The sequence below is a fragment of the Staurois parvus genome, unplaced genomic scaffold (assembly GCF_062004578.1).
Source record: "Staurois parvus isolate SC_StPar_1 unplaced genomic scaffold, SC_StPar_1.0 ptg000282l, whole genome shotgun sequence".
Classification (NCBI taxonomy): Eukaryota; Metazoa; Chordata; class Amphibia; order Anura; family Ranidae; genus Staurois; species Staurois parvus.
In genome coordinates this window covers 15,359,154-15,368,370 of record NW_028318078.1, presented here as the reverse complement: position 1 = coordinate 15,368,370, position 9,217 = coordinate 15,359,154, and positions in this window count along the sequence as shown.

Sequence of the window (9,217 nt, the reverse complement as noted above, 5' to 3'; positions counted from 1 at the left end):
CTCCCCATGTAATCTGGGCATCCAGGGGGCTCCACGTGACTAAGATAAATATGAAACTTATATGTATAGCCTGTTGCCCTCTCACAGGTCTTATACATCTTGACCCCATATCTGGCACGCTTGCTGGGGAGAAATTGTTTGAATGCAAGGCTGCCAGAAAAATTAATGAGGGACTCATCAACACAGATGTTTTGCTGGGGAGTATAGACATCTGCAAATTTTTGGTTAAGGTGATTTATGAGGGGCTGAATTTTGTGGAGCCAGTCAAATTCAGGGTCACCCCAAGGATGACTGTGTTCTCTCTGAAATGCATAAAATGCATTATATTCTCTATTTCTGGCTATGGCAGCAGAGAACATGAATTGGGTCTGTGGACCAATACAACCGCAATTTACTTTTTTTTAGTAATGCCCATATTGAGGGTTAAGCCCAAAAACACTTTAAATTCGGAAACATTAATGGGTTTCCATGTGAATGGTCTGGCAAAGTTTGAATTTGGGTTGGCGGCGATAAACTGTTGTGCATATAAATTATTTTGATCCACAATTACTGCATACAGATCTGTGAAAAACAGCTCCAAAAAATTAAGGGGAATATTTAAATTTGCTGTTTCCACCAGAATTCCAGGTTGGGCAGTGAATGGGGGAAGTACGGGTGCTGCAGAATTTGTGGCCTGCCAATCGGGATTCGCAAGCACGTCTTCAAGGACACTATGGGTTCTATGGGGCTGTGTGCGAATTCTTGGTGGTTGCGGGACACTACTTGTGCTCGCCACTGCACCAGCTTGTACAGCACTTATGGGACTCACCACATCACCAAGTGATACTGCATTGTTGGTATGTGAAAGACCAGGATGTACTAGGCCACTGGTGCTCGTCAGTTCACCAAAAGGTGCTAACAGAGATCAAGCCTGATTCTGCAAACACTGCGGTTTTGTGTGCAATGTACCAAGTGACAGTGATCTACTGACACTGCACTTACTGGAGGAGAAGTGGGGGTAAGCGTAGGGGCCAAATGCAGGTGCTGGCAGGTGCCTGGGCTGATCCCGCTAACACTGCATTTTTGGGGATGCTATACTAATGTGAATGCTGGTATAGTGCTGATCTGATCAAAGACATTGAGCCGTTCAGACACTATACTTGCAACAGAGGTTTATTGTGTAAGTGAGAGTATTCCTGGCACATAAGAGGTTAAATGTGATTACTGGTGTACTAGCGGGCAATCTGACACTATCTGGGAATGGCGCTAACTGATGCTAATGTTATCTGAAGTGGCCTGTGACACTAATACAGTGATCAGCAATAAATCTGTACACTGTACTAATGACACTGGTGACAGGACAGTGAAGGGGTTAAATGGGGGGGGGTGATCAAGGGGTTAAATGTGATTACTGGTGTACTAAAGGGCAAATTGACGCTATCTGGGAGGGGTGCTAACGCTATCTGAAGTCACCAGCGACACTAATACAGTGATCTGCAAACAATCTGTACACTGTACTAATGACACTGGTGACAGGGCAGTGATGGGGTTAACTGGGGGAGCGATCAAGGGGTTAAATGTGACCTAGGGTGTTCTAACTGGGTTTGTGTGCTGTTTTTACTCACAGTTGATTTTCTTTCTTCTGTCTCTGGGACTGAATGTGCCCAGGCAGAGAACATTGACATCATATCCTGTCCTGTGTAACTGTCAACACAGGACAGGATAGGACAGGGACCGATCATCCAATTTAGGTCAGACATCACTGGCCTAAATCGAATGATTGATCCCTCGGGGATCCAATCGTGACACCCGAAGGTTGGCAGGGGCTCACACGCTCCCCCCCCCGGCCCGCGAAAACGGCAGGAGCACGAATCACATTTATATACGTGATCCTGTGCACAAGGCAGCAGTATAAGTACTGTGGGAGGTCCCCTAGTGGTTAAAGCGGTTGCAAGGGGAAAACATTTTTTTACCTGCATTTCCTGCATTAAAACAATGTTAAACCCAAAAGCAAACTTTTATTATATTGCAGCTTACCAATTTTTAGATGTGAAGGCTGCATTAGTTTCCTTTTTTTAGGCTTTCTTTCTTCTATGTTCATCTGGTGATTCAGCCAGTAAGTCTGCTGTTTTTCAGAAGCTCAAGCTCTCCAGCAGAGTGTATTAGTTTCCATGGATGAGACAATCGATTTACCACCGGCAGGGTGTTTAAAATGACCAGCTTTTATTTGTTCATGTAAAACCATTATTCTAAGCCCTGGTTCACATAAGTGCGACTTGTAATGTGGCTTGAGAGTTCAAAGTCGCATGACAAGGCTCACCCCATTAGCAGCAATGGAACCATTCAGATTGGTGCAATTCAATTTGAAAAAGGTTCCTGCACTATTTTTGTGCAAATTTACATTTGCAAAATGAAGTCACACAGAGTGTCAGCAAGCCACAATGAAGTTGCACTTAATAGTTAGCTTTGAAGATACACAAAGTAGAGCGATTTTAAAGCCGCACTGGAATGAACCAGGGCTAAATGCGTAAATTGATGGCGCTATATAAGTACCTGAAATAAATAAATAAAAAGGAAAAACTGTTACATTTAACACTCCTATCCCCCCCAGACTGGCAATGCTGCTGTGCCTCCTGTTCTCAGGAATGTTGAGGGAATAGAGCAGATAAGTATTAACTTGTTTAATTGTATGAGAGGCATTCACCTCAAACTGGGATATTTGAGTTTATATAATAAAAGAACAAATTTAAAGAGTGGAAACTTCATTTATTTTTCAATATACTCCCCTGCTCCATTTATACACTTATCCCAGCACTTAACAAATGCCTGGAAAGCTTCGGCATAGAAAGATTTGTCAGTATGCCTGAAACATACTAGGACAGCCTGCTTCACTTTGTCATCATTGTCTTCATGTTCCCACAGAAAGATTTGTTTGTTTTGTTATGTGTCAATTAGCCAGGATCAGGTGTTCCATGCACTGAATGTTCACCAAAAAGACTGCTATGGGCTGGGAACCACCACGGCTGAGATCGTCACTGACGGATGTATGGTCATCTTTGAAACATTTACACCATTCAAATGTCGTACTGCGGCTGAGTGTCTCTTCACCATACTGTACTAAGTCACTTTCCGCCTGCCTGCAATGTAGTGCGAACAGACGGCAGCAACAGAACCAGCGACATACCCGTACATTGCTGGTACTGTACCAACACAGGGGGAACCCCACGAATGTCGATCCCGGTAATTGTGACCCAGTGATCAATGTCATCGCTATGTGATCACATGGTCACAATGACAACAAAGCTATTAGGAATCAATTTGATTCCTAACAGCTTTGCTTCTGTTCCTAAACAGCCATGATTGGCACACAGCCCTCACATGGGGCTAGTCACAGCACCCTGTACCATGTGACCAGCTGGAGCCAAACACAGATGACTGTATTTTGAACTGTCATGAACTTAACCCATTCATAAAAGTTCACATCAAACCTTGCATTGCAGGAGCAATAATCTTTATTGCTCCTGCAATGCAAAGTGTAAAAAAAATATATATATCCATGATCACCCCCCCAGAGTAGTACAATGTTACTATGGTAACCTTGCACTACTCTGATGAAAGTATTTTTTTATAAATAGTAAAATAAAAAAAAAATGTTTTTAAAAAACTAAAAATATTGAGAGAATTTTTTTTACTATTTGCGTACCCTTACATCAAGTTCTATTTCCAGGTGTGCGTGCACCCCACACTGCCCCCTATGCCGATCTAGGGAGAGAAGAGAGAACACAACACTGAGTAAAAGCACTGCTTTTTACACATGTTGGATAAACATATTTAACCCTTTGATCCTCCTTATTACAGTTGCAAGAAAAAGTATGTGAATCCCTTGGGATTACGTGGAGTTTTGCATGAATTGGGCATAAAATGCGCTCTGAATGTCATCTAAGTCACAACAATAGAAGAACATAGTCTGCTGAACATAATACTACACAAACATTAGATGTTGCCATGGTTTAATTGCACATAACATGTAAACATTCACAGTGCAGGGAGGAAAACGTATGTGAGGCCCTAGCTTAATGACTTCTCCCAGAGCTAATTGGAGCCAGGAGTGAGCCAACCTTGACTTCAATCAGTGTGATGATATTGGATGTGTTGCTGACAGCTGTCCTGCCCTTAAAAACACACACCTGTTTTAGGTTTACTGGTTTCAAGAAGCACTGTCTGATGTGAACCATGCCTCGCAGAAAAGAGCTCTCAGAAGACCTACGATCAAGAATTGTTGACTTGCATGAAGCTGGAAAGGGTTACAAAAGTATCTCCAAAAGCCTTGATGTTCATGTGCCCACGGTAAGACAGACTGTCTACAAATGGAGAAAGTTTAGCACTGTTGCTACTCTCCCTAGGCGTGGTCGTCCTGTAAAAATGACTGCAAGAGCACAGCGCAGAATGCTGCATGAGGTAAAGAAGAATCCTAGAGTGTCAGCTAAAGACCTACAGAAATCTCTGGCACATGCTAACATTTTTGTTGACACATCTACAATAAGGAAAACATTAAACAAGAATGGAGTACATGGGAGGACACCACGGAGGAAGCCATTGCTGTCCAAAAACAATATTGCAGCACGTTTGAAGTTTGCAAAAGAGCACCTGGATGTTCCACAGCACTACTGGCAAAATATCCTGTGGACAGATGAAACCAAGATTGAGTTGTTTGGGAAGAACACACAACACTATGTGTGGAGAAAAAAAGGCACAGCACACCAACATCAAAACCTCATCCCCACTGTAAAACATGGCGGAGGGAGCATCATGGTTTGGGGCTGCTTTGCTGCCTCAGGGCCTAGACGGATTGTTGTCATTGATGGGAAAATGAATTCCAGAGTTTATCAAGACATTTTGCAGGAAAACGTACGACCATCTGTCCGTCAACTGAAGCTCCACAGAGGATGGGTGATGCAACAGGAAAATGACCCAAAGCATACAAGTAATTCAACAAAACAATGGCTGCAACAGCACAGAATACACCTTCTGGAGTGGCCCAGTCAGAGTCCTGACCTCAACCCAATTGAAATGCTGTGGCATGACCTTAAGAGAGCGATTCACACCAGACATCCCAAGAATATTGCTACACTGAAACAGTTTTGTGAAGAGGAGTGGTCCAAAATTACTCCAGATCGTTGTGCAGGTCTGATCTGCAACTACAGGAAACGTTTGGTTGAGGTTATTGCTGCCAAAGGAGGGTCAACCAGTTATTAAGTCTAAAGGTTCACATACTTTTTCCTCCCTGCACTGTGAATGTTTACATGTTATGTGTAATTAAACCATGGCAACATCTAATGTTTGTGTAGTATTATGTTCAGCAGACTGTGTTCTTCTATTGTTGTGACTTAGATGACGTTCAGAGCACATTTTATGCCCAATTCATGCAAAACTCCATGTAATCCCAAGGGGTTCACATACTTTTTCTTGCAACTGTAACCCTTTGAACATCCCATCACCCAGCCAGTGCCATTAGTACAATTTCAGTATATAGAATTTCTCGCTGATCATTACTGCCACTAGCGACATCAGATAGCGCCAGGGTCTGTAAGCTCCTCTCCCAGCCAAGATCAGCTAGTGTTAGATTGCCCGCACACTATCACACTCATACTATAGGTTGCTGATCACCGCTATTACTACTATAGTGTTTGTACGGATCAATATATTGATCACGAACAGAACTATACTAGTGCCTCCTTTGTATAGTGTTCCCAAACATGCAGTGTTAGCAGGATCAGCCACGTTCGCTGTCGGCACTAGTGTTTATCTGTTTCACTGTTTTTCACTGAAGATTTGTTTCAGTTGTGGGACAAAGCAATTTATACGCACAACAATAAATTTCATATTCAGCTCATGCCAGACAATTCACATGGAAGCCTATCCCAGTTTCTGAATTTAAAACTTTTTTGGGCCTAACCCCCAATATGGGCATTACAAAAAAGAATGAATTGCAGTCATATTGGTCCACAGACCCGATCATCATATGCCCGTGTTCTCTGCTGTTACATATACAGTGAGGAACAGACGTATTTGAACACCCTGCAATTTTGCAAGTTCTCCCACTTAGAAATCATGGAGGGGTCTGAAATTCAAATTGTAGGTGCATTCCCACTCTGAGAGACAGAATTTAAAAAAAAATTCAGGAAATCACATTGTATGATTTTTAAAGAATTTATTTGTCTTGCACTGCTGAACATAAGTATTTGAACACCTGAGAAAATCAGTGTTAATATTTGATACAGAAGCCTTTGTTTGCAATTACAGAGGTCAAACGTTTCCTGTAGTTCTTCACCAGGTTTGCACACACTGCAACAGTGATTTTGGCCCACTCCTCCACACAGATCTCCTCTAGATCTGTCAGGTTTCGGGGCTGTCGCTGAACAACACGGAGTTTCAGCTCCCTCCAAAGATGTTCTATTAGATTTAGGTCTGGAGACTGGCTAGGCCACTCCAAAACCTTGATATGCTTCTTACAGAGCCACTCCTTGGTTATCCTGGCTATGTGCTTCGGGTCATTGTCATGTTGGAAGACCCAGCCACGACCCATCTTCAATGCTCTGATTGAGGGAAGGAGGTTGTTGCTCAAAATCTCACAATAAATGGCCCCATTCATCCTCTCCTTAATACAGTGCAGTCGTCCTGTCCCCTTCGCAAAAAAGCACTCCCAAAGCATGATGTTACCACCCCCATGCTTCACAGTAGGGATGGTGTTCTTGGAATGCAACTCATCCTTCTTTTTCCTCCAAACACGATGAAGTTTAGACCAAAAAGTTCTACTTTGGTCTCATCTGACCACATGACTTTCTCCCATGCCTCCTCTGGATCATCCAGATGGTCATTGGCAAACTTCAGACAGGCCTGGACATGTGATGACTTCAGAAGGGGAACCTTCCGTGCAATGCATAATTTGAAACCATGACGGCGTAGTGTTCTACCGACAGTGACCTTTGAAACTGTGGTCCCAGCTCTCTTCATGTCATGGATCAGCTCCTCCCTTGTAGTTCTGGGCTGATTCCTCACCTTTCTTATCATCAGTGATACCCCACGAGGTGAGATCTTGCATGGAGCCCCAGTCTGAGGGAGACTGACAGTCATCTTTAGCCTCTTCCATTTTCTAACAATTGCTCCAACAGTTGATCTATTTTCACCAAGCTGCTTGGCAATTGCCCCGTAGCCCTTTCCAGCCTTGTGGAGGTCCACAATTTTGTCTCTGGTGTCTTTTGACAGCTCTTTGGTCTTGCCCATGGTAGTAGTTGGCGTCTGACTGACTGGGGTGGACAGGTGTCTTTAAAGAGCTCAGACAGGTGCTACTAAGTTAGATTGATGAGTGGAGTAGAGGTGGACTTTTTAAAGGCACAGTAACATGTCTTTGAGAGACAGAATTCTTGCTGTTTCTTAGGTGTACAAATACTTATGTTCAGCAGTGCAAGACAAATAAATTCTTTAAAAATCATACAATGTGATTTTCTGAATTTTTTTTTAAATTCTGTCTCTCAGAGTGGGAATGCACCTACAGTGTGAATTTCAGACCCCTCCATGATTTCTAAGTGGGAGAACTTGCAAAATCGCAGGGTGTTCAAATACTTCTGTTCCTCACTGTATACCCAACAAGGACCAGCAACGTGCTGGTACGTTGCTGGACCTTGAGTAGTTATACCAGGATGAAGTCTGCAGTCACAGGCATCATCTTGGTATCATTTTTTTGAGATGGCAGCTGCTGGATTACTTTTCAAGCAGCAGGAAGGGATGTCTTCCCCCCTCGCCTTCCACGGTTTTCTTGGGCTCTCCTGTCCCACTGGGGAACCCAAGAATGCAGCCGGCAGGTTCCGAAGGCTGACCATAAAGCTGATCGGAGACCAGAATGCTTCCAATCATCTCTGTGGTCTAAGAGACTGCAAGATGTGAACATTTCATAATTTCCATTTCGCCAGATATAAGCAGCTTCATTTTAAAATTGAGAAAAAATAAGGGCAGAAGAAAGATATAGAGTTTAATAGACCCCAGCTTTCTCAGAAAAGAGTACCTGTCACTGCCTATTGCTATCGCAGGAGATATTTAGATTCAAAGTGATCAACAAAAAAAAATTAAAAGGGACAATGTAAAAAAAGGCAAACACAAGCGGCGGTCCCGTGGTAGTATGTAAACAGAAATTGCACCATGCATGTGAAGTATTACCGCAAACTTCAGATCAAGGGCAGTAATTCTAGCACTAGACCTCCTGTGTAAATCTAAAGTGGTGACCTGTGAAGGCTTTTAAAGCGTCACCTATGGATATTAAAGATTTACATAGTTTATCCCCATTGCATGGGCGTGCACAATTTTAAAGCATGTCATGTTTGGTATCCATTTACATGGCGTAACATCATCTTTTGTATTTTATCAAACAATTGGGCAATATATTGTCTTTTTGCGCATTCAAATTCTAAAAAGTGTTTTTTCCAAAAATGTTGCTGCGTAAATACTGTGTGGTATTAAAAAAAATTTAACACCCACCGTTTTACTCTCTAGGACCTCTGCCTTAAAAAAATATATACTGTTTGGGGGTTCAAAGTAAGTTTCTAGCAAAAAAAATGTTTTTCATGTAAACAAAAAGTGTCAGAAAAGGCTTGGTCTTCAAGTGGTTAGAAGAGTGGATGGTGTGTGGCATAAACTTCTAATGTCGGCCCTGAAATGCCAGGATAGTAGAAACACCCCCCCAAATGACCCCTTTTTAGAAAAAAGACACTCCAAGGCATTTGCTAAGGGCCATGGTGAGTATTTTGCAGATCTCATTTGTTGCCACAAGTTTTTGGAAAATGAAAAAAAACGAAAATGTATTGTTTTTTTTTTTCCAAAACCCTGTGACAAAAATACTCACCATGCCTCTTATCAAATTCCTTGGGTTGTCTACTTTCCAAAAAGGGGGTCATTGGGGTGGGGGGGCGAGTTTGTACTATCCTGGCATTTTAGGGCCTCTAAAACTGTGATAGGTAGTGAGGAAGTGACATGAGGAAACATGCCCTTTGAAAGCTTGGAGGTGGTAATTGAATTTTGGGGGGTCTTGTACTTCCCTGGTATTTTAGCCCCTCAAGAAATGTGATAGGCAGTCGGAAAGTAAAAGCTGCATAAATTCCAATATATATACTATAGTTTGTAAACACTAGAACTTTCACACAAACTAATTAATATACATGTATTGGGACTTTTTGTTACCAAAGAC